The 27,132-nt window shown below is 38.7% G+C and overlaps 1 long non-coding RNA gene across 4 annotated transcripts in view; it reads right to left on the bottom strand.

Annotated features, from left to right (window-relative positions):
* LOC116506952 overlaps window positions 1-27,132 on the bottom strand; it is a 49,232-nt gene that overhangs the window by 21,316 nt on the left and 784 nt on the right. The gene's annotated exons all lie outside the window — the stretch shown is intronic.

Raw genomic sequence — 27,132 nt, 5'->3', positions numbered from 1 at the left:
CCATGGAAGTATGCACCACCAATGTCACACCCAGCCTTTTAGCAAGCTGTGGGGATTTGATTACCATTAGACGAGGTCTGTTTGTGCAATCTTTTCACATAAGGGATCGCTGGCTGTCCAAGGGGGAGAGAATCAGAACAGCTCTGTTGTTTTCTTCCGCTGCCCTCCATGGGGATAGAGAAACACGATCCCGATTCTTTTTGCTTTGTTGTACTCCTTCCTGCGGCTTTTCCACTGCCTTCCAGACTCTTTGCTGAGGGCAGAGGGAATCTGCTTAGCCTTTACTTTCTCACATGGTTCAGATGTGCAGGGGTGTGATTGTAAACAAAGTTGTCAAATGCTCCAGAACTGTCTACTCCTCCTGTGTCTTGTTCCCATCATCCGGGAGGGGGGGGGGGCTTTCCAGCAAGAGGGCGTAAGCAAACAGAACAAAACAGTAATCTGGAGCTCTGACAGCATTTAAAAAAAACACAAAACTTTAATGATAGGTTATCTGACTACCCAAGGTTTGGATTCACTTACTCTTTCTTAAGCACATCTGGTATTTTGTAACAATTTAAGTAGCAGGAGACATAGCCAGTGTTGCCTTGCAGGATGGAAACTCATCAGGGAAGCCAGTGAACTGCACAGTTCCACAGCTTTTTTGTACTCTGGGCACCCGGCCAATGTAGCTAAAATATGTGGATTGGCACTGAGTTCTTGCCACGCAAACACTTCTGGAAATTTCGGTGTTCAGGCCTGCCAAGTCCTTTATGCGTAACATGAGTTACTCTCTTCCTGAGCGGTTGTTTTTAAGCCTTTGCTTGTCTATACGGTTAAGAAGAAATACAATATCTTTGACTTAAATTTCCATTTCTCTGTTGCCAAGGTCACCGTTTCAGTGAATTAGTAGGAACTTCCCAAAGCATTTGTTTTAGTTACATGGAATAAAACATGTGGAAGAGAACTCTTATTTCCTGGAAATTTCTTGAAAGAAAGGCTGTCTGATTAAATTGAGATTGGTTGGCATCTGAAAATGGTAGCTAACTGGAAGACAATTGTTTCATGCTTTAAAAAGGCATATAAAATAACGTGATTTATCGTACATTAAAATACCTCTGCTTGTCAAGCCAATGTCTTTGCAACCACAAATATGAAAGAAAGATAATCATCTTGTCAACACAAAGGATAATTTGTTTCATCTGCCTGTTGTTAAAAAAAAAGCCCTTCCCAAAAGCTGCTCCATATTTTTTAATATTGTGTGAATCATACAACTGCATACCTTTGTAGCATGGTGCTTAAGTGATTATACTGTAAAATCTGAAATCTGGCAGTGGATGTCCTGAGATTTGCAGCATACTGAAATTATTTTTTTTTAGAACTAAGCTGAAATTGTGTCAGTACTGGCATATAAATTAGTTAAATAATAGTAAGAAAAGACATAAAACTTTATTTGATTTTGATTAACTTTTGTCTCAACAATTCACAGCAAACAGTTGTGCTTTAAAAAAAACAACTGGCTTTGATCCAGATTTATCTAAACTAAACATGCTTAAACTCTTCTGGAAGAAAGAAAATACACAGAAAAAGAGAGGATTGTTGCTAGCCAAGTATAAAAAAAACATGATTTCAAGTTACATGGATATCCCCTTTGTATATATATATATTTAAACCAAAAATTAAAAAGGAGTGATACTTGTCCAGATTGAGGTTAGTTTAATACATTTCAGCATTTTGAACATTCACTGTTAGGATTATTTGCTTTGTGGACTTTTGAAGCAACAGCTGGATGGAAATGAAACCACTGGATGGCTCCTTTTCTACTATGGGCCAGCCTTTTCCCTCTCTCTCATACACATTATATGATGTTTATGGCTGAACACGGTGAGTAAGCCACTCATAAATGAGAAATAGGAAGGATCACAAAGGATTCCAAAAGGATTTAAAAGATGAATTTTTCTGTAAATGACCTTGTGGACACTGCCCTTATCTGTGATATTATCATATGGTCAATCCACAGAAAGCATTCACAGTAAGAATAATCACTTACTAATGAAGGCAATTATTGTACTGAATACCCAGCAGTTCTCCCATTAGTAATCCCTGCGCCCGCACCTTTCCTAGATAAACCAAGGCAAAACTATCAGCTCTTATTTACATTTGCATGGACAGCCAATGTGGTATAAGTTGTCCACCCTCAACTATGATAATTGGAATCCATCCTCAGCTATGGAAGCTCTATAGGTGACTTGGTTCTGTTCTTTTCACTCAGCCCACTCAACCTTATAGGGTGGTTATTATGGCAATAAATAGGTTCAGTGCTATATTTAAATATAAGCATATGCTAAATAAAAACATTGCATGTGAGTTTGATTTATTGTTCATCGGGGGTCCTTCATCAAAAAAATTGTCAAGAAGATGAGCTACAAAATACAATCTAAAACAAAACAAAACCATGAAACAGCATTCTCAGTGGTTCAAATAGGGAAGGCTAACAATATATCTAGAAAAAACATTTTGACAGTATGGCAAAACAGTGGTAAGATCAGCATTGTTCTTCTACACAGAAAAAGATGTCATATTTTGGAGGCTATTTGGGGCTATTACTACCACCTTGGAAGGCTGGAATTGAGGGGGGGGGCACCAAGAAGAAGAATGCAAATTTAGAGCAATTTGTCCCTTCATATTATAAACCAACACAAAGTTTCATTGTTTGAAATCTCAGATATAAAGTGACATAAATGGGCAATTCCTCCAGTGTCACTTTCCCTAACCTGTAGCTTTTCATCTGTAATATATATATATATTTGTGTCCGCACATACTTACTTATACTGCAATTGTTCCACGAATAATGCAATAACTTCTTTTCTTAAAAATAATTTTCAAGTTCTGTGTCTCATTCCAACTCCACTGCAGCTTGAATTAAATGGGCTTCTTGGAAAAGATGCTTATTGGATTCATATCAGAATAATCTCAGCACCACCTTTCATCTATCTGTTACTCATCATTCTTTTCAGTTGCCTAAAATTTCCCATCCAAAGTGATTATTTTGCTCATTTCTCTGTGTCTCAGATGTATAAAGAGGCGAGACTTATACTGGCTTAGACATAAGAAGGCATTTCCTTATGCCTGCCAAGTTAGCAAAAATGTTCTCTATCCTAGCTACAGATTACAGACCACCCTGTAGCATTTTTTTCTAACCTGTCATTGTTTAGATCTGCTTGGACTGCAATCCCTTAAATTCTCCAGGCAGCAGAATTGGAGGAGGGCTTCCCAATTGCCATGTTGGGTATGCTAACCCAAACATATGTTTTATGAAACAGGAAGCCAGGGTCTCTTACTAACAAACATCCATCTTGTTCTGAAGGATAGAGTTTACAGGATGTGTTGTTAACATTCCAGTCCCAAATTATTTCTTGTCCTTAAATGGGATTGAGCAACTTAATTTTACATAATGGTCCCTGCCAAGTAAAAGGTACTTGCAAAATACTTGAAAATTATTTTTACGTGTAAATCTTTAACTTAACAATTCATTTGACTGTAGAATATGCGTCATGCCCTTTCAGGAAAAAAATGTTCTCAAGAACATGAATGGCATTAGGGGGTTAAGATGTCATATTTTGTTTCCTTCTGTACTCCTCCACTTTTTAAAAACTTTCTTCCCATAACTCTTGGACAAAACACATAATTCATCTGAGTTAAGCCAAGCCTTAAAGATCAGTCTGAGCCTTTAGAGTCAGGCATGGAGCTCTTTACACCGTGTAACAGAGAAGAGTCTGAAGAAGAGGAGGCAAAGGATGAGATTCTTGTTTAAGGCTTAAGCTTGTGGTTGATTCATAAATCTTTAGAGCCAGGGTCTCCAACCTTGGCAACTTTAAACCTGGAGGACTTCAACTCCCAGAATTCTGGGAGTTGAAGTCCACCAGACTTAAAGATGCCAAGGTTGGAGATCCCTGCTTTAGAGAACCCCCAAGCAGGTGAGCTTTTGAGGCACTTCTGTTTTCTCTCAGAAAGTCAGTTTGCTCTGTATCAGTGATGAATTGGGGATGATGGGATTCCTATCTGGATCTCCCAGTTCAAGTCCTAATACCTTTCCCAAGACACAGCATTCTTTTCCTTTCCAATTTGTCCACCCTCTCGTATATATTGATTTACACTTTGCAGGAGTCATCCCGGGAGGGTGGTGGTGGAAATCAGGGATGTCTACAAGTGTCCTACTCCATAGTATAATAGTGTCTTGCAGATGTTGCATTGCTATAGTTCCCAGATATGTAAAGGTTGTTTCGGGTCCTTCTGTAGCCCATTGTTTATGGTAAATAGAAGAGATGAGTCTATAAATAGTAGTGACACAGCAAATTAGTTCTACAAAGAAATTAACTTGGAAGTATGTAAAAGCACTTATGGAACAGATACCTTATATACTTTATTACTGATTTTCTGCATCACTAAAAATGAGATAAACTATCGGGTTTTAAATCTCTGCTTTTTAAAGCAGTGGAACTATCAGATGATGAAAAACCTCAAGGAATATTATACAAATGCAAATCTAGGTTAAAGCTGAGGCGGCTTTGTAGGTACATATTTTTGTATAATGAAGAGACAAATCAGTGATGCAGTTCTCAACAAGGAGGCACTGCATGTTTCAGCTTTAGTGACTGGGAAGACTTGCTTTATCATGCATTCAAGATCCAATGACCAAACTATGGAAAGCAATTCAGAGAGTATCTTTGTTAATGTTCCCAACAATCAGCAATATGGAAATGCTCCTAAGGAATTATTGTTATGTATTGCTATGTAATCTAAGATACAGGGATAGGAGTGAGAAACAACCATCCCCACCTTTCTTCTTTTGGTCTAGCACAAAAGGCAGCACCTCAAAGGAGCAGACAACTAATTCAGCAAACTCTGACTCAGGGTGTCTCCAGACAGAGGGGCTTTGTTATTGTATCCTGTAGTAACCAGGTGTGCTGAATCAGCATCCCTGCCTGCTCACACCTGCAAGGATTGGTGAGGAGCTCTGTTCTGAAAAATCATAGCAAGTACAAGACCTACCATTGGGTGCGGGAAGATGCAAAGTGGAAAATGAAGGTTGGCTCCTAACCAGAATTTATATTGGAATTGTTAGTATTTCTTCTGAAGGGGCTACAAGTTCTACACTAGTGTGCATTTCTTCTCCATTTTTCATTTAATGCTTAGGGGTATAGAACAGACTGCTGTACTTGTTTCTTGAACTACAAGACATATAACCAGAGCTCCAGGGGTCTGTGAGTCTTCACTACCATAATAGTAATTACAGGACAGTGGTGGTCTACAATTGGTATGCCCCGGTATGGGCATATAGGTGCCTGCTGGAAGTACCAGGTACTGTTCTGGTACAGGTGCTCCAGAGGGCCCACCCACCCGCCCGCTTTCCTTACTGTTATTTGAGCCAATCGGGGCAGTTGGAGCATCACGGTTGGTAAGTACACATGCGTGCGCTGTGCACATGCTGCACACATTCAGATGGTCAATGCCGGGCCCATTGCAGCGTACTGGTTGTAATGGGATCCGGAACCCCCCACTGTTACAGGATTATGAAATCACCAAGTTGAGGGGTGGCTAGTATACATCATTAAACACCATTATTCCATGTCTTAATTTAAAGTTGTGTTATATTTCTTGGTGCTTGAAGAATTTCATGTGGCCTCTAACTCATTTGTTGTGCTACAGGGATTTTCTGGATCCATGTCATTAAATGTGATAGACATCTACTTTAGGATTAGAATATTTGAAGGGATGCCTTCTCCATATCCTTTTGTTGGACTACCAAGGTCTTCTTCAGGCTTTTTCCCTGGATATCCTTATGCTCAGCTTTCTAGCTAAGGCTAGGAAGACAGAAATTTTAAATTCCAGAAATTCTCTCTTCCACTTTTCTCTTCTCATTATCCTTTTGGAAATGAGTGAGAGCTTTAGTTTTAGGATGGCCTGGAGTTGAATAATTTTCGTTGGTCTCCTTTTTCTCTCAATATTTTAAATGACCATTACATTGCTTATGTTGCTTTTCTGTTTATTAGAAATTGGAAACATGTTTGCATTTGTTAAATTAGCTATTTCACTGTACATCACCTAGAGCAGAGCTAAGGTGCATTTTTAATAATCAGATTTATGGTTAAAATGTATTTTAAATAACCAAGGAAAGCAGTATATGCTTTCCGAGGTGGCACAGTGGTTAGGGTGCAGTACTGCAGGCCACTTCAGCTGACTGTTATCTGCAGTTCAGCGGTTCTAATCTCACTGGCTCAAGGTTGACTCAGCCTTCCATCCTTCCGAGGTGGGTGAAATGAGGACCCAGACTGTGGGGGCGATATGCTGACTCTGTAAACCGCTAAGAGAGGGCTGAAAGCCCTATGAAGCGGTATATAAGTCTAACTGCTATTGCTATTGCTATTTGTACACCAAGGAGAGGAAATATGATTCATTGTACATATTATTCCATTCAATAAACATTATAGTTCAGAAATATCTGGAAAGCTTACAAGTTCTCCACCTGTTGACATGTAATTGGGTTCAGTTGAACTCAGTGAGACATGTACATGTGTTGATTTGAATAAGGTTGTGGCATGCTGGGAAGGTTTCAATTTTTTTGTCTCACCTTGAAAATGACTAGCAAGTGCTGCAGTTAGCTCTTCAAGAGATGCTTTCATAGGCACAAGCTGTTATGAAGGGTTAGGGGCAAAACAATAGATTTATCTTAAGGGCTATATTCATATATCAGGCATTGTGTGATGTATTTGATATTGATCTACTATAGCCTAAAAAACCCACTCAATTTACGACCACAATTGAGCCCAACAGTTTTGTTGCTAAGTGAAACATTTGTTAAATGAGCTTTGCCCCATTTTACAATCTTTCTTGCTGTTGTTATTAAGTGAATCAGTGCAGTTATTAAGCTAGTAACATGGTTGTTAAGTGAATCTGACTTTCCCATTGACTTCGCTTGTCAGAAAGTCACAAATGGTGATCACATGACCCCCCAGGACACTGTAACATAAGTATGAGTCAGTTGCCAAGTGTCTGAATTTTGATCACGTGCCCATGGAAATTCTGAACTGATGCTAAGTGTGAAAAATGAACATAAGTCCCTTTTTTACTGCTGTTTTAACTAAATGAACTGTTGTAAGTCAAAGATAATAATAATTATTATTATTATTTATTTGTCAGTGCACAACATATGTACAATGAGATTGGTTGACTACCTGTATTGTGCTTTATAGGGCACAAATATGTAAGCTAATCACTCAGTATCCCTCACAGTCTCTTCCATTTGGCTGGAGACTGTTTCAATATAATACTTCCTTAATTGTACTGGGCTAAGCTACTGGTAAGCCAAGATGTTGTCACACAGATCAGTGCGAGAACTAACTTGTATTTAACAAGTACTTCTTAGGTGAAATGTGTGGGTGTAAGAAGACATACCCTAAAGGGAGTGTCCATTTAATGTACTTAGTTTCCAGGGTTGACCTTTGTGTTAGCATTTATGTTTCACATGTCCACCCAGACTCCCATTGAGTCAGCTTTTTGGTACACCACGAGTTATTCAAATGTTGACGGTGGAACACCAGAAGGCTTTTTTTATGTGGCATCATAGAGGTTTCTGGCATAAGATAGAAAGCTTTACCATGGCTTATATGATGTCATTGAGAATATGCATCTTTTTTCTGCATTTTGGGGATTTTAAACATTTGTTTTTTCTAGTTTATGCAATATACTTGGAAAGCACTTGGGGGGAGGAAATGCAAACTTTTGGCATTTCTTATTTTCCTCCTGTTAATGCTTCATATCTGAATTTAACCTTTGTTAGAAATAAAATGCAAATTTGTATTCGCATGATCATTCTAAACTCACTTCAGAATGATTGTCATTTTTATCTCTTATGTGCAGGTATCCAACAGGTGATACTTTCTTCCTGGCACTATCCATGCAGGATATGTTCTATTATTAAATGGATCCCTGCCATGAGCTGTTAAAGATACTGGAGAAAAGGAACACGAGTTAGAATATATAGTGTTACTATAAACCAGCAGGGTGAAAATCCAATCCACCTATTGCACACTTTAATTAGTCCGTTGCTTATATTATAGAGAATTGGAATAAACAACATAGGTTAATATGAAGAGTATCTGCATGAAAAGGACTTGTTGATACATGGGACTTGGGTTGCTTGACTAAAATTACTTCTTGTTTTTAATTGACATCATCATCTTTTGCAAATAGTTTTGCTCTGAGGCATGCTGTAATATCAAAATGACACCAAACAAGGTGGAGGAGTTATGAGTAAGAAGTATTGCATGATAATATCTGAGTCATACTAACTGGATCATTTTGTATGTGAGAGAGAGAGATTTAGGCAATACACCCTGTAGGGCACTGACATGATATGTATTTTGTTTTCAATATTTTAATACACACCCCTACCTGGAGGCAACTATGTGCCTGCTTAGAAACCTAGGCGGACTTGTTCACAACCTTTGTGTTTTCTCTGCACGGCAATCTAACTATGTTGATTTGATTTTTACTTAAATCATAGTTGCAAGCAGGACTGTCTGCTCCTGGTTAGGATTTCTGTATTGGGAATAAAAAGGAAGCCTTCCAATAGAACAATTCATGCAGCGTTGAGCTGAGGACCACAAACCTAGAGCTGTCAAGTACAGAAATGAGGAATGTGGGAAGGATTATTTAGGTAACCTCTCAGACTGGTTAGCCATTTGGTGACTGGGTTAAACTAAACTACCCTGGAGCATGGACAATTTGCTCAGAAAGCAGTAAAAATGTGAATTCAAAGGCTTTAGAAGAGGACAGTGTCCAACAAACAAAGGGGATACCTGTACTACAAGGATATTTCATCGATTATATGCAAAATTACCATGGAATATGCATTTAATATAGCTGAATTATTTCACTGATCTGAATCACATTCGTCTAGATCTTTGTTATCTATCTTCTAAACAGAAGAGAACAGTGGAGAAGAGCGTAGACACAAATAACTGAAGCAGAAATTTTTTAACTTATGGAATGGATACATCTGTTTTGAATATTTATAATACACAGAGAATAGAGAAAATAGAAATTGATATTTTGTATTCCAGTGAAAGAAACCAGGTCCACTTTAGACTGTAGAAAAGGACATAGTTAATGGGAGCACTGCACAAGGACTATGTCCAGAGTTCAGCATTTATTGCTCAGGAATTCTTAATAAACGTGTGCAGGAATAAGCATTCATTGGGTAACCTGGGCTACTCAGCAGGTGGTTTGTGGTTACCTGTGTCATTTCTAATGGAATGTTAAACTTGCTTCCTAATTTGCTACCTGTCAAGACTTGGTTTAAGAAAACTGCTATGCAAGACATGCTGGTAACATGAAAATCAAGTACTCACTAGCAGTTTTTATACCCAGCTGTGAAAGAATCTGTGGAAGCTTGGCCTCTTTTTAAGGTTGCTTCTGTAATTTATCTTGAATTAATATATGGGAATAAACAATAGTATTCCTGGGGCCTTTGCTCTCATTTAGTCTATAGATCTTGTTTAAGCAACTTGACACATATTCAGTACAGTAGTCAAAGAGTTCAGCCGTTTTTCTGGGGTCTGATGCAATTGATTGGTAGAGACTTAATCTGACAAAATAAGCCATTTTCAAAATGCAAAAGAAAATCAAGACTGGAAGAGCTTTTTTTCAATCTAGCAACCTCCAGATGATTGAACTGTAATCCATTTAATGCCCAAAATCTTGGCCAATGAGTTTGGGATAACAACTATTGAATCATGCTGAATAATTATTTCCTTTTTTATCTTAAGAATTCAAAGTCTTTAAAATATTAGATTCTTTATTTTCAGTACACATGTGATTACCAGTAGTTTTCTGTGGGGGTTTTTTTGGTATCTAAAATGAACAGTTAATTTTTGATTCTGCCAAAAGTTTCCTGCACAAATGTTTAAACTGATATTATTTGGTGTGGGACAAATGATAACACCGGGCTATCTTTTTTCAATATTACACTATTTCTGATGTCTGCCAAAAAGGTCAAAATGTTTGGTAATCTGGTTGAAATTTAATAACAAATGCCTACTACTACTCTTGCTCTAAGGTCCTTTAAGGCTGTAAAATTTCAACGTTCTGCTTTGTCTTCTTTTTCTTGCATACAAAACATAATGTAATTCAAACAAAAGGGAGATGCCAATGACTCCTTTATTTATAATTATAATAAGTCAATGATTACCAACTACTTTGAAGCTGTATCACACATAGGACATGGTCTGGTTGCTTAATTATTGCAAATTATTATAAGTCAATGCGACCAAGGGGGTAAATGTCAGCTATATGAATTTGCAATTTAATGTAAGCTAGTATTCAAGCAAGTTTGAACATTAACTATTCTGAATTATGACACTACTAGATTTTTCTCCTTAAAAAAAAAATCCAGCTGAAGTATCAATCAACTGCATAGCCTACCACATTTTCTTTGATATTTTGATTCAGTTAGTCCTCACTTAGCAACTGGTCACAAATGTTTGACGTTATGATGGCCATGGAATAGATGCTTATGGACTATAAAGTATCCCAATTGTTGTAAATGTCACATTTTCCCACATAATCATATGTCCACATATTGTGTGGTTGAGCTTTATGATCTGTCATGGTGTTCTTCAGTTGCATGATTGCAATTCATGATATTTTTGCCTGTTTTTGGCATATTTTGTAGGTTTCTGGCAAAAAACTTCCCAAATGGCTGTGGTGTTTGCTTAATGACTATGGCATTCACTTAATGATCATGGCATTTACTTTATGACTCTGGTTTTTGCCATGTTTGTTTAACATCTGCTGTGAAAAAAGCCAGAAGATTACTTCAGTCACATGGGTGCCTCAATTTATCACCATAACGACATAAAATTGTAATTCCAGGCTCAATTACAGTCATAAGTTGAGGACTATCTGTACTGTTCCAAAAGGATAATAAAGAACAGTTCCAGCGTTGTCACTTAAAACATTCCCATTTATCTCCATGCTGTTTGGAAAAAATAAAGGATGGGGATGTGAGCTGTTAACAGAGCAAGCTTTCACTTATGTGTAACATAACTTCTTAAAGATAAACACTGAAGCAGCAGCAATTCAATCTATTCTAATTAAAACCATATGTGGACAGTACCAAAGGATTTGCCCCAATGCCCCAATGCCCCATGAAGTAATGGCCATGCACCATGGAGTGTTATAGTTCTCATGGCAGCTTTCTAGTCATTCTAATCAGTATTGGCTTGTACAAAGCTTGATAAATGGTGATTAATTTGAAGAATGATGTTAAAACAGTGCAAACCCCCCCCCCCACCTTATTAAAATATATTGTATTTTCCAGATCTATGCTGTTTGCTTTTTGCTGTTTCTGTGCCATCCTACCCAAGCACTCTCTTATCCTTGACTGCAAAACCACAATATGACTTTCAGCTCTCACGGGGACAAGGCTGTAAATGGAGCCTGGCATATTTTGCTCCACATGTTTGCATTGCAGGAGTCCACATTCATCCATGCAAAAGCATTAGGCTAATTTCCTGCAAGCCCTATATCTTCCCCTGATGCATTTTACATGATCATGGATGTCTTTAGACCTGGCTGGTTTTCTCTCTCTCTTTTTGTCTTGTGAGAAAAAAACCCCTCTCACTTTAGAATATTGATTTCAGCAGAGTGAGTTGCTGTGGTTGATAGTTAGCACTAATCCAGATCGAGCTCAGCATTACATCAGACATCAGGCGAGAGAAATTGGCAGCAGGCCAGCCTGTAAAAATGGAATGTACTTGCGTCACTGTTCCCTTGGTAACGTTTCTTGGAGTCTTGTCAGCTGTCCCCTGAGGTTGTTTCCTTAATATGTCAACAGACATTCCTAAATCTTTAATGCTAATAACTCCCCCCCTCCCCGCTTCCCTTGGAACACTTTGGCGACAGATTTTGCAGCATATCCCATAGCCACAAGTCTAATTTAAAAGAGTATCAAGATTTAATAGCAGAGGCCTTGAAAATGTACATGTAAGCTTTTTTTATAGAAAAGGTACCTCAGACAGTCTTTCAACATTGTAAGGTTAGAGAATAGAAACAATGGGTTTTATTTTTTTATCCTTTTCTTAAGTATGTTCTATTTCATGTCAAACATGCACATAGTATCTTGAAAAATAGCACATCCGGTTTCTAAAATTGTGGTTACAGTGACCTCTAGCTTCCACAAAAGACTGAAATGTTGAAGGTAAGTTTCAAGAAGCTTTACTAAAATATATTTTGTATAATATGATCTGTCGCTCCAATGCACACAAAATCAGAGCTGTATAGTTAGCCACGTGCAATATAATTGCCCTGGTGATTAAATGAACAAAGGCCCATCATCTCATCTTATCTTCAATAATAATCTGTATCTGCTCAAAGGACATTTCAATGACCTCTTTGATCCTGTCCATCCATTGTATCTACTGTTTTCCCTTTCTTCTTCTTTCCTGAACCTTGCCAATTACAATTGTTTTTTTCTAGTCCATCATGAGCTTGCATCATGTGTTGAAAGCATACAAGTTTTGGCTTGCTGGTCATTGCTTTGAGGGAGTAGCTAGTTCTTTATTTACCTCCAAGGTGCCTGAGTGGTTCCTCTAGTATTTGCATTTATTAGTTTGTCAAACACATACAAGATAGCAGGTATAAACAAGGGTGGGTTCCAGCAGTCACTACTGCTGGTTTGCTCGTGGCCAAAAAAAATGGTTCTGCGCATGCACAGAAGCAAAAAACAAGATGGCGCCACCGTAGGCCAGTTCAGGGGCGTGGTAGGCCTGGGTCACTGGAACTGGCAGAGACCCAGGCCACCAAACCACTACCGGTTCAGGTGAACCGGTAGGAACCCACCACTGGGTATAAATATAAACATGGATATAAACTGAAAGAAATGAATACAAATAGATGGGTGCAGTAGGACAGAAATGTTAGGCACGCTGGTGCACTTCTGCACGCCTCCTATGATTTCAATGATTTATGAATCATGAAATACTATGGTTTCATGGCATTCTTGCTAACCATTTCCAAATCCCTTATTTGAAGCCCTATATCGACTTCCTTTTCCTCTCTCTCAGTGTATCGGTTTCACAGCTGCATATGTTATGGTAATACATAATTTCTTACAGAATGTACAAAATCTATTATTACAGGAATTGGTTTATTTGTCCTCTGGATTTCATCAATTCAACTATTCTAGGAATGGTTCCCTGGAAGTGAACCTGAAGAGTTGGTGGTATTCTAGACCCTGGGCTTTAGATAAAGCAGGGCTGCTAGATGTGGTTCTGACCTCCCTTCTTAATATGGGGAACCGAGGCCCAGATTTGAGGAGTCAAAAAAGAATATCTACCTCCTTTTTCATCCAGGTAATAGCTGACTGAATTCCTAAAGAGATTTTGCTTGAACTGAAATCATAGATGGTTTGAGATTTAGGCTTATTTTATTGTTTCAACTTCTATACTTATTTTATTGTTTCAGCTTCTATGACTATCACTAAGTGTTGTATCTTATGATTTTTGGTGAATGTATTTTTTCCCTTTTATGTACACGGAGACCATATGCACCAAAGACAAATTCCTTGTGTGTCCAATCACACTTGGCCAATAAAGAATTCTATAATCTATAATAATGTATATAATATTTGCATTTTTTCTCAGCCTTTGAATTGAGGCTGCTATGGGAATCATTTAATTAGACCCCCCCTCCCCAATGCACCCATATAACGGCAACAACATCTAGAACCAAGTAATCAATCCATTTAAAGAAAGAAAGAGGTATATCATTACACTATTCTTCCTATTCCTTTCTATATTTGTTCAGAATGCATGGCCTGCATTTGGAGGCAAAGATTTATGATACTGAGGGTCTGTTTGCAGACTGTTTCCTTTTGCACTAAACACAGGGGTGAAATTCAGCAGGTTCTGACAGGTTCTGGAGAACAGGTAGCGGAAATTTTGAGTAGTTCAGAGAACTGACACATACCACCTCCGGCTGGCCCCCAGAGTGGGGTGGGAATTGAGATTTTGCAGTATCCTTCCCCTGGAGTGTGGTGGGATTGGAGATTTTACAGTACCCTTCCCCTATCATGCCCACCAAGCCACAGAACCAGTAGTAAAAAAAATTGAATTTCACCACTGACTAAATGTGTTCATAAGAAATGTTACAGGGTTTATGCATTATACAGGTACCTTTGTCACACTGCCATACCCTTCTTCTAGCACTAGTCTTACAAAAAAAGCATCACTCATTTATACATTTAATTTTCTTTAATACATTCTTTTTTCTTTCTATAATTTTTTTCTATTTTACTTTCTATTCTGTATCTTTCCTATTTTTTTTCTTTGCACATTTTACTCTATTTTTTAAAAAAATTGTATTAGTTTTTAACTACTCTAATTATGGGGGTGGGAAAGGATGTTTTGTGTTTGGTTAGTTTGTCCTGAACCTCACAATTGACCACAATATATTGATTATAAAGAATATCTATGTTTAGATCCTAGAACAAAGTATTTGTAGGTAAAAGTTCTTGAAACTGCTATTTGATTTACTGTTTACTTTCAGAATTTGTAATTCTTAGAATAATTGGATGCTGGCTTTGTTGAGAAGGGAGAGGAAAGAAAATAACTTAGTTGTAATTTCTGCAAAGATTCCCTTGAGAAAAGTATTTTGTGCAGTGTGTGTTCCTGGGTTGGCATGAATACATTTTGGGGATATTTCAAGACATCTAAGAAATTAGTGAGTAATAAAGACATACTGTATATTCTAGGCTATTTTGTTTTACAGGGCTTAGTGGATAAACTGGAATATCTCCTTTTGTCTTCTGATCTCTCCCCCCTCCACCCCCTGAAGTAATCACAAAGTAGGATTGGCATGAAACAATTACTGCCCTCATTCATAGCAAAACAATTTGCAATGGAATCATAAGGCCTGCAGTAACTGATCTTTGCAGAATCAGCAGATGTAAGTTTTCATGTTAGCCAAATGTCTCCCTATTTGTATCCAAACAATTATTGTCAAATTGTAAGTATACCACTATTTACAATGGACTTTACTGTAACCTCTCTACTTAGATGACGACATTTAGAGCCAGAGTTCTCTACATTCTTACTTGGGACTATGTCATGGAATGCTCACCAAATTCAAGACAATCTATCATGTGTGAATTAATTTGTAAATGCTTTAGATTAGACTTTGGGACATGGCTTATTCTCTGTCTTTTATATGTCCTTTAGCAACTAACTGCAAAATTTAAGATTTTTTTCCTAGCTGTTGTTGATTTTTTTTTACCTCTGAGGTTTTATGATCTTGTTTCTGTACAATAAGTCAAGATGTTGCTACAAAATAAAAATTTGTAGACATTTTCCAGGAAGAATATTTTTTCCTACAAAATTTTTCTATTTTTATTTTTTGTAATTTTGACAAATTATACAGTAGCTTAACAAGAATCCTCTCAATTAAGAGAAATGTTGGCCTAGTTTGCTATTTACCATTTCGTAATGATGTTTGATTTCCTGAATCATACCTCCTTTGAAATAAACATAGTGGTTTGGAATCTATCATTAACCTGTCTGTGGGGTTAGATAGTTCATGCTTGTGACTACCATAATTGGGAATATGCCCCTGAAAAAAAAAACTTCTGCTTTTTATTTTGAGACAGACCTACACTTGAAGTGAGACGCCACTAGCATCCTATCTTGGTTTCTTCAAGAACACTTATCAGTTGTAGGACTGGTGCAAGGCTAAGTTTGGGATAAAGCTTTTTGTAGTGTATGCTGTGGGGTTGGATTAGAATGTGCTGAGTCAGGGCATCTGGACTCCTATATTAAAGCCATGTGGAAAGCCTTTTGTTCTTACCCCTTAGGCTTTAAAACCTGGCAATTAGTAGCTCTTGTTTCAACTTACTGACTAGTTGCAACCTGTTCTGGTATCAGGAATAGACTCGAGGACAACATACTGAACAGATCAAATGCTAGACTAAGAAACATGCATCTTCATTTGGATCCGTCTTCCTTGAAAGAATGTCAAAGTTTACTCCCTTCCTTTGGTCATCTTTGTACAGCTTAAAAATAGATTTAGACCATATGTTTTAAAAACATCATGGAGATGGATATGATCATTTGAAAACATTACATTGCCAACTCAATGAAGCGGTGGACGTGATGAACCGGGGTCTTGAAGCCGTTAGGGACTGGATGAGGGCTAACAAGCTTGTACTCAACCCGGAGAAGACCGAGTGGTTGTTGTGTTTCCCTCCCAATAATTTGGTTAGTGTTCCATCACTCAGGCTGGGGGGTCAAATTTTATACCCCTCAGACAGGGTTCGCAACTTGGGAGTCCTCCTGGACCCACAGCTGACCTTCGACCACCATCTGACGGCTGTGACCAGGGGGGCATTTGCCCAGGTTCGCCTGGTGCGCCAGTTGCAACCCTACCTGAACCGGGAGGCTCTCACAACAGTCACTCGGGCCCTTGTGACTTCTAGGCTGGAATACTGCAACGTGGTCTACATGGGGCTGCCCTTGAAGAGCATCCGGCGACTTCAGCTAGTCCAGAATGCGGCCGCGCGAGTGATTGTGGGTGCACCTCGGTTCGCCCACATAACACCCATCCTCCGCGAGCTGCGCTGGCTACCTGTTGATCTCCGGGTGCGCTTCAAGGTCCTACTTACCACCCATAAAGCCCTTCATGGCAGTAGATCTGCGTACTTGAGAGACCGCCTCCTGCCAATTACCTCCTCGCGACCTATTCGATCGCACAGATTAGGCCTCCTCCGAATTCCATCTGCCAGTCAGTGTCGACTGGCAACTACGCGGAGGAGAGCCTTTTCAGTAGTAGCTCCGACCCTATGGAACGATCTCCCCGTGGAGATTCGTACCCTCACCACCCTCCAGACCTTCTGCGCAGCCCTCAAGACCTGGCTATCTCGTCAGGCCTGGGGATAAAGATCGTAATCTGTCCCCACCCGAATGATGAATGTTGTGTTTTATTTTTACTTGCACTGTTTTCATGTTTATTGTTTTATTGTTTTGTATCCCCTTCCCTATAAATTGTAAGCCACCCTGAGTCCCCTCAGGGAAAAGGACGGCCTATAAATAATAAACTAAACTAAACTAAACATTGCACATATTAGAGCATTTATTAGACCAACTCAATATAAGTACAGTGTCTCTGTCTCTCTGTGTATATATTGTTGCAAGCTTTCAAGATCTCCAACTTTTTCTCCATCAGACAAAATAGTAAATAAGAAGTATGGTGGCACATGGTGAAGCCTTGGCATCTGCATTTTGCTGCAATCTTATTCTGGGATGGGGTTACACTAGACTTTAAATTCAGTTCTGCCTGGTGCTGGCTTCAGGTAGTTCTGCCTGGTGCTGAAAGGTCTATTGGAATGAGGAAACAAGCCACTTCATACAGGGGTGGGTTCCGACTGCTGCTACTGCCGGTTCACTCAGGGAGGTGCTGCACACACTGCACACGCTCTGTGCGCATGCTTGATGCACACTATGCTAAAAAAATGCTTCTGTGCATGTGCAGAAGGAAAAAACAAGATGGCGACGCCTATAGTGCCACCAAGAGAACTGGTTTGGGGCGTGGCAGGCAAAGTTACTACTTATTTGGCCGAACTGGTAGGAACCCACCTCTGACTTCATATTTTCAGACTTAAGAGTGATTTCTATACAATCATAGGGGAAGTTCTCACACAAGCAACATCTTGAATGATTACACAGTTACATTTTGAAGCAGTTGTTTAGTTCTCTTGATGGTTTGACATTTGGTCTCCGTACCTCTGACCCATCATTCCTTCTCATAGTGATTAATTCTGTTGTCTTTATATCCCAAGAGACAAGTCAAGATGGACACCTTGTCTTAATCAACTTCAGGGCCATGTGACTACACAGGCACAGCTATGCAGGTAATTTTTTTTGTACCAAGCTTTACCACATTTTAATCCTTCTTTTATTTTTGGTCAACTACAGATGGCATACATCCCTGATTTTGTCTCTTAATTTCCCCACAACAACAGCACTATGATGTGGATTGGGCTGAGAGAGTGTGACTGGCTCAAAATCACCAATCTGGGTTTCCTGCCTAAGGGAGGACTAGAACCCATAGTCTTTCAGTTTCTAGCACGGCACCAAACTGGTTTCTTTTTCTCTGGGGAAAGTGGCTTGCCACTTCCAATATGCTTTTCAATTTCCCAGCCTCGCCTCCAGCCCAGGGATTCCCTGCTCATCCACCCATCCAAGTATTAACTAGGCCCAACCCTGCTTAGCTTCTGCGCCAAGATGGTGCCACCTGCTGAGGAAGCTCAGAGGCAGACTTTTGTAAAAATGCAAGAACTGCAATTTGAAAGAAATTAGTTGGTCTCCCCCCCTCGTTAAGTAGGGGCAGCTAACTTTGGGAAACTTCCAGAGTTTGATATAAGAAAGCAGTTATATAAATGTTTTAAATAAATCAATAAGTAAACCAGTTGCCTAGGAATATGAGACTATAGTGAATGTTTCCCAAGCTCATTTTTGGGTCATCCCCACAGAAGGGCCGCTTCTTATCCCCAGAAATGAAAACGAGTAAGGCTTTCATCATGCAGTTGTGACCACCATCTTGACTTTTTTTGACACCCCAAGCAGATGCCCTTACCTGCTGTCAACTCAAATGAAAAGCCTTTAGCAGTGGTAGTCCTAAACTTATAAAGCAGTAAAAATATTAATTCTTTGGCAGCAGAACGAACACTAATTTTAGCATAAGATAAACAAGATTTTAGCCTTGTTGATGATTTATTGCTCAGGAACTGTCTCAAGGAAGCACTTTAGATACATATCTTAAGTATTTTAAAATAATTCAGTTTATATCAGTAAACGTAATTTCTTACTTTGCATATATTCTCATATTAGTGAATTTCACATTATTTCTTGACCCACTTTTTTCAAAGGGGTCTCCAGCTGAAATTGGCTTTCAATATTGGAGTTGTAACCCAGTAAAGAGACCAGACTGGGCAAAGTGTTTCTGAAATTGTTCCATATGTCTTTTTTTTACCTTAGTAGTTTAATATAATTCCCCCAAAGATATGGAGGAATAAAGAACAAAAAATAAGAATAAAGCAAACTTTGTAGGCTATGAATATTAGAAGTTAATTTTCCCTCTTTAAAGTGTATTTTAAATATAATAGGGCTGCTTTTTATCTGCTGTCTACCAGCCTTGATGGTTTCCTTCTGCCACCTGCTGGGTATGAGCTATAATTTCAACCAAAATCTTAGTTTTATAAACTATACAGTATTTTTCCATCCTACTACAGTAATCGTTGGTGGGGAATGGGGCACTATGTCAAGTGTAAGAAGTAGAAAGCAAAAGAAATTAAAGACAGTAGATAAAATAAATCTAACTAAAACAACTTTATACCAATACATATTCATACTCCTATCCATTTCTTTCTCCCCTTGCGAACCAGCCTTGCTTTAACTATGTCTACCCTCTGGTTTATAGATTTCCTCTTTCTCTTTTAGAACTTGTTTTAGTATCTTAACAAATCCATCAAGCTATGACTCTCCTTGTTTTCTTCTTCCTCTTGACTCATTCATTATTTTTCCCTTGTAGTGAATATTTGTTTTATGATTTGTTCCTCATTCATTTTCTATATGATTAAACAACCTCAACATACCTTTCATATTGGTCATTCATTTTTATATTCAATCCATATTCATTCATCATCCACTCACCGTTTACTTTATCACTTCTTGGTTTATCACTCACATTTCTCCAATAGCCTCTTTGCAGTGCATTCCTCTTATTTTTCTGTTTCTACTGACATACCCAAAGTGGCCACAGTCATTTCTTTCTTTCTTTCAATGAACATTCATTCCTTGCAAGAGGCCACATATCTGCAATTGAAATTATCTGTTTATCAGCATTCATACTTCTTAAAATCTCTCCATCCCTTATTTCCGGGATGGCGAACCTATGGCATGCGTGCCACAGGTGGCACGTGGAGCCATTTGTCAGGGCATGCGCACGCTGGCCAGCAGAGTTCAGCCTTTTAAAAAGACATTTTTTGCCCTCCCAGGCTCCAGAGACTTTTATAGAAGCCTGGGGAGGGCAGAAAGAGCCTCCCCTGCCCCCCCGGAGGCCCTCCAGAGGCTTCAGGAGACTTCCCTGAAGCCTCCGGAGGGCCTCAGGGGGGGGGGGAGGCTGTTTTTGCCCTCCCCAGGCTCCTATAAAGCTTCTGGAGCCTGGTGAGGGCAAAAAAAGCATGCAAAAATGGGGGGAGCACCTCTCATGCACGCATGTACACTGGGGGGGGGTGTCATGCGTTGCATTATGGGTGCAGCACGCCAGGGCACGACCCCCCTGCGCTGCCCCTTATGGCACACGAGCCAAAAAAAGTTTCCCATCGCTGGCTTATTCCATCTTTACTAAGTATTCTGCTAAGACATAAATCCATAAATGTGCTCTAATTTTTCACCATGTATGTATAATTTACAGTCATTCACTTCATTTTCGCTTTCACATACGTCCCCTAGACTTTGATGCATTAATTTTCAGAGCTATACTTGTAATTACATATAAACTATCTAACATTAATTTTGTTACTAGCCAGCAGTATAAAGTACAAAACTGCAAACAAGTTCTTTTCCTTGCTTATCACTTCAAGCGTTCTTTATGAAGTTTATCTCTGGCTGTTTATTGTACACAGAGGTATTCTGCTGGTTCTCTCCAGTGGGGGTAAACTGGTAACGGTGGCTGCAGGAGGCTCCGTCCACGGCTCCTACGTAATGTCCGAGCACTGTGTATGCGAAGGCAGTGCGCATGCGCAGGTGAGGCACATGCACAGGAGAGGCGCTTGTGAGCGAAGCTCATATTTGTGAACTGATAGGGAAGGTAAGTGAATCCACCTCTGATTGTACTCATGGATATCACACATCTTTGGCTTATTCCCTGCTCCTTGTGAACAATTTAAAATTCCATTTGTTCACATATACGCTTTACTCCCATGATAAATCACTTAGTACATTTGACAGTCAACTTTGAACTTCCTATTCCAGCAAAACATTCCATAATTCAAGCCTGTTCATATTATCCAGTATTAACCAAGGTTCATGGAGCACATCGAAAGTCAATTCTGTTTTCTGGAAAACAGAGTGTGATCTGACTACGTCAAGGAATTGAAGGTAATCTACTCACTTAAATTATGCCTCATCTGTTCTGAGATGAAAACTAGACCTAGCATGTGGCTTCCCATGATCTGCAACAAGACCATGGTTGCCATGGTAACCATGAACTCACAAGCTGCCTCTGGATCTTTCCCCAAAGAAGACAAATTGTAGTTCCCAACACTGTAAGTGGGGTAGGGAGGGGATCCAATGGCAAGCTTGGGCAGGGATGCAACTGTGCAAGCTGGGTAGGATATTCTGTAACAGCAGCAGGCCTATCTTTTCCATAGCCAATCTCATGATCAGGACCTTGCATTTGGTTATTTGCAAAAGAGGCCTCTGGCAGAAGCTACTAAGCATCAGCTACCATTTTCTTCCCTTGCCTTGGGAATGTGAGCAATGCCAGAACTGAAATCTGCATGGACACATTTCCAAGAGGGAAACTGTGACCTATTTTTATTTACCAACCTGATGAATTTTGAAGAAGACTTAAGCTGCATCAAAAACCATGGGCTTCTGGGAAAGATTATGAAAAAAATCATTGTTTTGAGAAGATTCAGAGTGAAGGAGTTTTCTCAAGGTTTCAGAGGGAGCAGTGACCCTTGTAAGAGCACCTATTTTTGACTACACTGTTTTGCTTGCATAAACAGAGTAAATAGAATAAAAACATCATAAATATACAGTGCACTTTCATCCAAAGGAAGCCAATTTCATATGGTGCCACTACTCCCTGAATTTCATGCTATTTGAGAAATGGTATAAGAAAAAGCATTGTTTGAAAACCTATCTATATATCTATCTGTTTTTCACCATTTATACATCTACACAGTGATGTATATCATCTGTGAAACTCATATGAACATCAGCCATGGATAAGAGGAACTTACAACAGAATACAGCAGATACTCTCTGTTCAGATGTATATGTATTGTATGTACCTGTCCTTACTCCTCAAGAGAGGCACCCTGTTCTCTTAAGTTTTGATAGTTATAGTACTGGTATCTCTAACTTTTAGAAGACCATGTCAGCCAGCTACAAGAGTAATAAACCAGTCATCTGTTTAGTAAAAGGAATAAATCAAGAATAACTATGTTAACATAAGAATCAAGGAGATGCTTCAAAATTCCTATGGGGTATTTTTTCCACTGAATAAACAAATATAATTGAATAGGATAATTTTACAGCTGGCAGTTATGTACAAAAGAATACTATTTTAGGTTCTAAGCAACTCCTGTGCACTGGGGAATAACGGTATAATTTGCTTTGGCAATATTATTAGAGATTCTGTCTACTTATCAGATCAATAGCTATTCATTCTAACATATGGCAGTCATACTATCTCCAATGGGTCAACCAGAAGAAGACACTTCATTTTTTTTCAGAGATATGGGGGAGACTATGTTGCTTTCTCTGTGTATATGAGCTTATTGATAAATTTAAAACTGATTCGGAAGGAGTATGTTAAACCATTGTAACTGTCTTCATATTAGCAATGCATTCCGGAGTTGGAATATTTCACTTACAAGCTCCAGGCTTGTTCCACCCTGAGATGAAATCCAGAGGAATGTTAACGTAATAATTCATTCTGATTGTTGTGTACTTAGAATGAATGTGTTATTCCCGATATTCATTATTTATCAGTATTGAGAATTATGAATATTTTACAGAAAAAAACATAGAATTATAATAAATATAGGAAGGATAAATATACATTTAATTTGCAGTTATACATTGTTATGTGTTGGAAGGTTGCATAAAGAATTCTCAAGGATGCCTTTTAAAATATTGATATGGATGAAGTGTCCTTTGAAGAATCAAGGCAATCATACCCTCTGGAGACCTCAGTAGATTAGTTCTGAAGGCTTTCCATGATTGTCTGTGCATTATGCAAATTTAGAAATAAAATTTCAATGCTGAGCTTGACATTACAGGGGATTCAAAATAGTTGCCAAATTATTGCTGATAACCAATGGAAAAACAAGAATGACATATTTCCTTATCCTGTTCATGAATGAAAAATAGGGACATGAGCAATATATGGTGATCATGTCATATTTCATTTCCCAGGTATTTCTGAGTGCAGTAGATACATTAGGAAGTTGGCTGGTATTAGTCATAGTCTGATATAATGTCTACTGCATCTTTATTTTTTCTTTTTGCTGACATTTCTTGTCTGAGGCAAGAAATGCAGTAATACACCTGATAAAATATGCAATTTTTGAACATTTCAATTAATGGACTCTGGTAAGTGATACATGTTTATAAAATGGACATAAGGGAATGAAGAATGTGCTTTGATGGATATGTGCTCCGCATGAGTGAGCAACGTCCAGCAAAGACCACAATCAATTGGATACTACCAGATGGTTGGAGAAAAAGGGGACGGCCAAAGAAAACCAGGGACTAAGCATTTCAGGAAGATCCGAAAAGTATCAATTTTAAATGGAAGGATGTGAAGACTAGCTGTGGATTGAGAACTGTGGAGTATATTTGTAGTCCAACATGCTTAGCACAGGACATGAATAATAATTAAATGGACATACAAGGGCTACTTGGCAAAGTTTACCTAAAAGACATCACTCTAAAAAAGGCAAGGACTTTTATGACAAATACATAGTTTAGTTAAGAACCCCTATCTCACATTATGAAGCTATCTTTGAAATTGTTATTTTAAAAGGCATTTCAATGTCATAGTCCATATATTTAAAAATACACATTTAAATAGCCATAAATGCTTGAAAATCTCAGATTTACAAGTTATTGCTGTGCATATAGCTAGCTAGCTAACACATTACTACAAGATTGATCTGGCAGAAAATTGTAACCAGCACCTTGGATTGCACCCAAAATCCTAACTGGCAGTTGGTGCAGCTCACAAAGCAATGGGGACATTATGGTATTGAGGTATGAGTTTGAACAGCTAGCTAGCTTGCTGACTGGCAGGCTGACATTCTCTCTCTGTTACCTATAAGACACACTTATTTTTCTATTTATTTTAAGGAACAAATTCTTTGTAAGGAAGTTAGGAAAAAAGAGAAGTCTTGACAACAGCAACACCTACCGTTATAAGAATGATACAGCATTTTATGATTCTATTTTGTAACAAATACTAAAAAGCATATCCCAAGCAACCGTATCCTGGGTTTCAGGATAGAGTTCAAGTATGAAGATTGCAATAGTTGTAGTTGTCAGCTACAGTTGTCAACTGTAGTAGAGCCAGAATGAGGGTTGTGTGTCCATTCTGATGCTCCTTGAACTCTCAGTGCCATCAGTCATGGCTGATTGGACCAGTTCAGGAATTGAATGGAAGACACTATGTTGCAATGGTTTGTGCCATGTTTCAATCAGTGTTGAGAAAAGGCAAGAGGTTGTGCCTGCAGCCCTCACTCGTCCCCTTTTGTTTAAAGTCTACGTGAAACCATTGAGCCTACCAATAGTTTGGACTGAGGTATCATCAGTATGCCAATAATTATACATATTTATACATTTATACATATTGGGATGACCAAGTTCTGACCAAGAGCCCGGAGATTATGAAGACCTGAATGGGGAAGAACACATTTGGGCTCAGTCTTGACACTTGAGTAACTTTTTGGGGCAAGCCTGAGGGAGAGAAGGGGAGAGGCTTCTGTGGGACAAGCCTGAGAAGGGGAGAGGAGAGACTGATTGTAACTACTCATTAATTTTCAAGCTGCAAGTGTCGATTTATCAAGCCCAATCACATAGTTTCAGAGCGGAGAATGGGTATTCAGCTAGTAGTAAGTAATTTGTACACATTTTTCTTGAAAAGAAAATCAAAACCTTACTGTTTAATGAAAAAGGATGAGCTTGCTTGCTTACTTCTCACTGCATCCAGTAGAAAAAAATCTGTTCTTAGAGGCATATCTGCCATGTGAAAATGAGGATTCATTGACCCATTCTTTTTGTCTTTTTTATTACAATTTGAGGACAGGCAAGGTTGATGTTTGAAAACATGATATTGATATTGTTCCCCACTCCCAGTTATTTCTCTCATGAAAGTCGGGAAAAAATTAGAAAAGGATGTTTTTCTTGCTTGGGCTGCTGTGGGCATGAGAGCACATATTATTCCTTGCCTTATATCAGGGTCCCCCAAAGTAGTTAATATCAACACTCAAGGGTCAATGGGATTACCCAAGGGGTAAATAACTCAAGGTCAAAAGGTCAGTAAATGTCTGGGACTCAACCTATGGTTGATAAATGATTTAAGATTATTTTGGTTTAATTAATCTTTCTGGGGCCTCCATAGAGTTCTTACACATGCTAGCCTTTAGTCCTGAAGGTGAGCAAGCTGGTGGCAAGAGTTACCTAGGATTGGATAGTAAGCCTCAAGCAAAAGTGGCTTTGAGTTAATATTCATGGCACTATCAGTTAAAGTAGCATTTATTAAATTATTTTCATATAATAAATGTTTGTGGATTAATGAACAATCTGAAATTACTTGAAGAAGTTGAAGAGCTGAAGTGTTTGGGACCCCTGTCTTTTATTAACTTAGCTTGCAAAACGCTAGGCAGACGATAAATCGCTTTTGAAGTTCTTCCATCAAAGCTACACCATGATGTCTTTTCCAATCTGGAGCCTGTAAATTCCTCCCTGCTTTTGCCATTTCCTCCTGACTGTAGCTTCATGGGCCCTACCCACACTTCCCCCCTACATAGCAATTCCTTCTGCAGGGTGAAGATCAGGTCAAATGATCAGAAGTTTCTACAGGAAACTCATTCCCTTCCAGATATGATTACTCCTCCTTTGAAAAGCAAATACTACTACACAGAGAACAATCAGGCTTTACTGTATACAGCATTCAGCATACTTTGGCATCTCTCTGATAAACCTTGTTTCAAAGGATTTCCATACTACCCCCTTTCCACCACCTTGGGAAAGAGGGGGGTCATAATCACTCTTTAAAAATGTTTACTTTCTACCTATTTGTATATTTTTGGGTGTCAGTCCAAGTTCAAAGATTACTGCAAAAGGAATAAAGGGGAAAATGAAGGAAGAGAGGCGTGTTAATTTACAATAGTAAAAAAAAAAAACCCAGAGGAGCCTGTTAGCCTCAATTAAAGTTATGAAGGGGAAAAATGTAGAAAAAAGCTTGATTATGCAGACTGCATGTTAGATAGATTACAAATACTTATCAAAACAATTGTAATAACAATTGTAATATGTTAAAAACCCATTTTTTGTTGAGACCTTCTGAAATTGCCTAAAGCCTTTATGTGAGTTTCCTTCCCTGGCCTTTCATCAATTTAAATCCTGTATAAATCTTCTAGCTGAGTGGCCCCCAAACTTTTGGGCACCAGGAACCGGTTCTGTGGAGGGAGGTTTTTTTCCATGGACCGGAAGGGGCATAGTTTCATATGCTGCCTACATCCCACGGATGGGGCTTCACTTGTTTGCATGGCCTGGTTTCTGGCATGCCATGTGCCGGTCCATTGGCCGGGTAGATGGGTTGGTGGGGGTTGGGGATCCCTGTTCTAGCCGGTCTATGCATCTGTTGCAATGATCTGCAGCTCACAAAAATGTATGCTTTTTAATAATAATGTTAGAAGATGTGCCACCAGATTCCTGATTATTCTATAAAGAGAATGCTTGAAGATTGATTCTAAAGACAATGTTCAGCTTGATTGTAGGACAGCTCTTCCACAACTTTTTCCTTTTTTTTCTGGATAGCCTCAGTCTTGCAAAATATGAGAGGAAAAGCCAGCATTTTGGGCTACAGCTTGACTATATTTTGTCCAATCAAGCAAAATGTCTACCTCTAATGTATTAGATTGAGCCAACAAATTAGAAACCTATCTAATGGCTGAAGATATCCTCCTAAAACATTTTGCTTGTGTGATAAAAACACAACTATTTTTTACCAATTATGCCATTATATAAAATGAAGCTTAAAAACCACATATGGATTTTGTCTATTTGATTTTCTTAGCAGGTCATTTT

Source organism: Thamnophis elegans, chromosome 4 (assembly GCF_009769535.1).
Source record: "Thamnophis elegans isolate rThaEle1 chromosome 4, rThaEle1.pri, whole genome shotgun sequence".
In the NCBI taxonomy this organism is placed as follows: Eukaryota; Metazoa; Chordata; class Lepidosauria; order Squamata; family Colubridae; genus Thamnophis; species Thamnophis elegans.
Note: the sequence above shows the minus strand (reverse complement) of the source record. Positions and strands in the feature narration are given on the sequence as shown.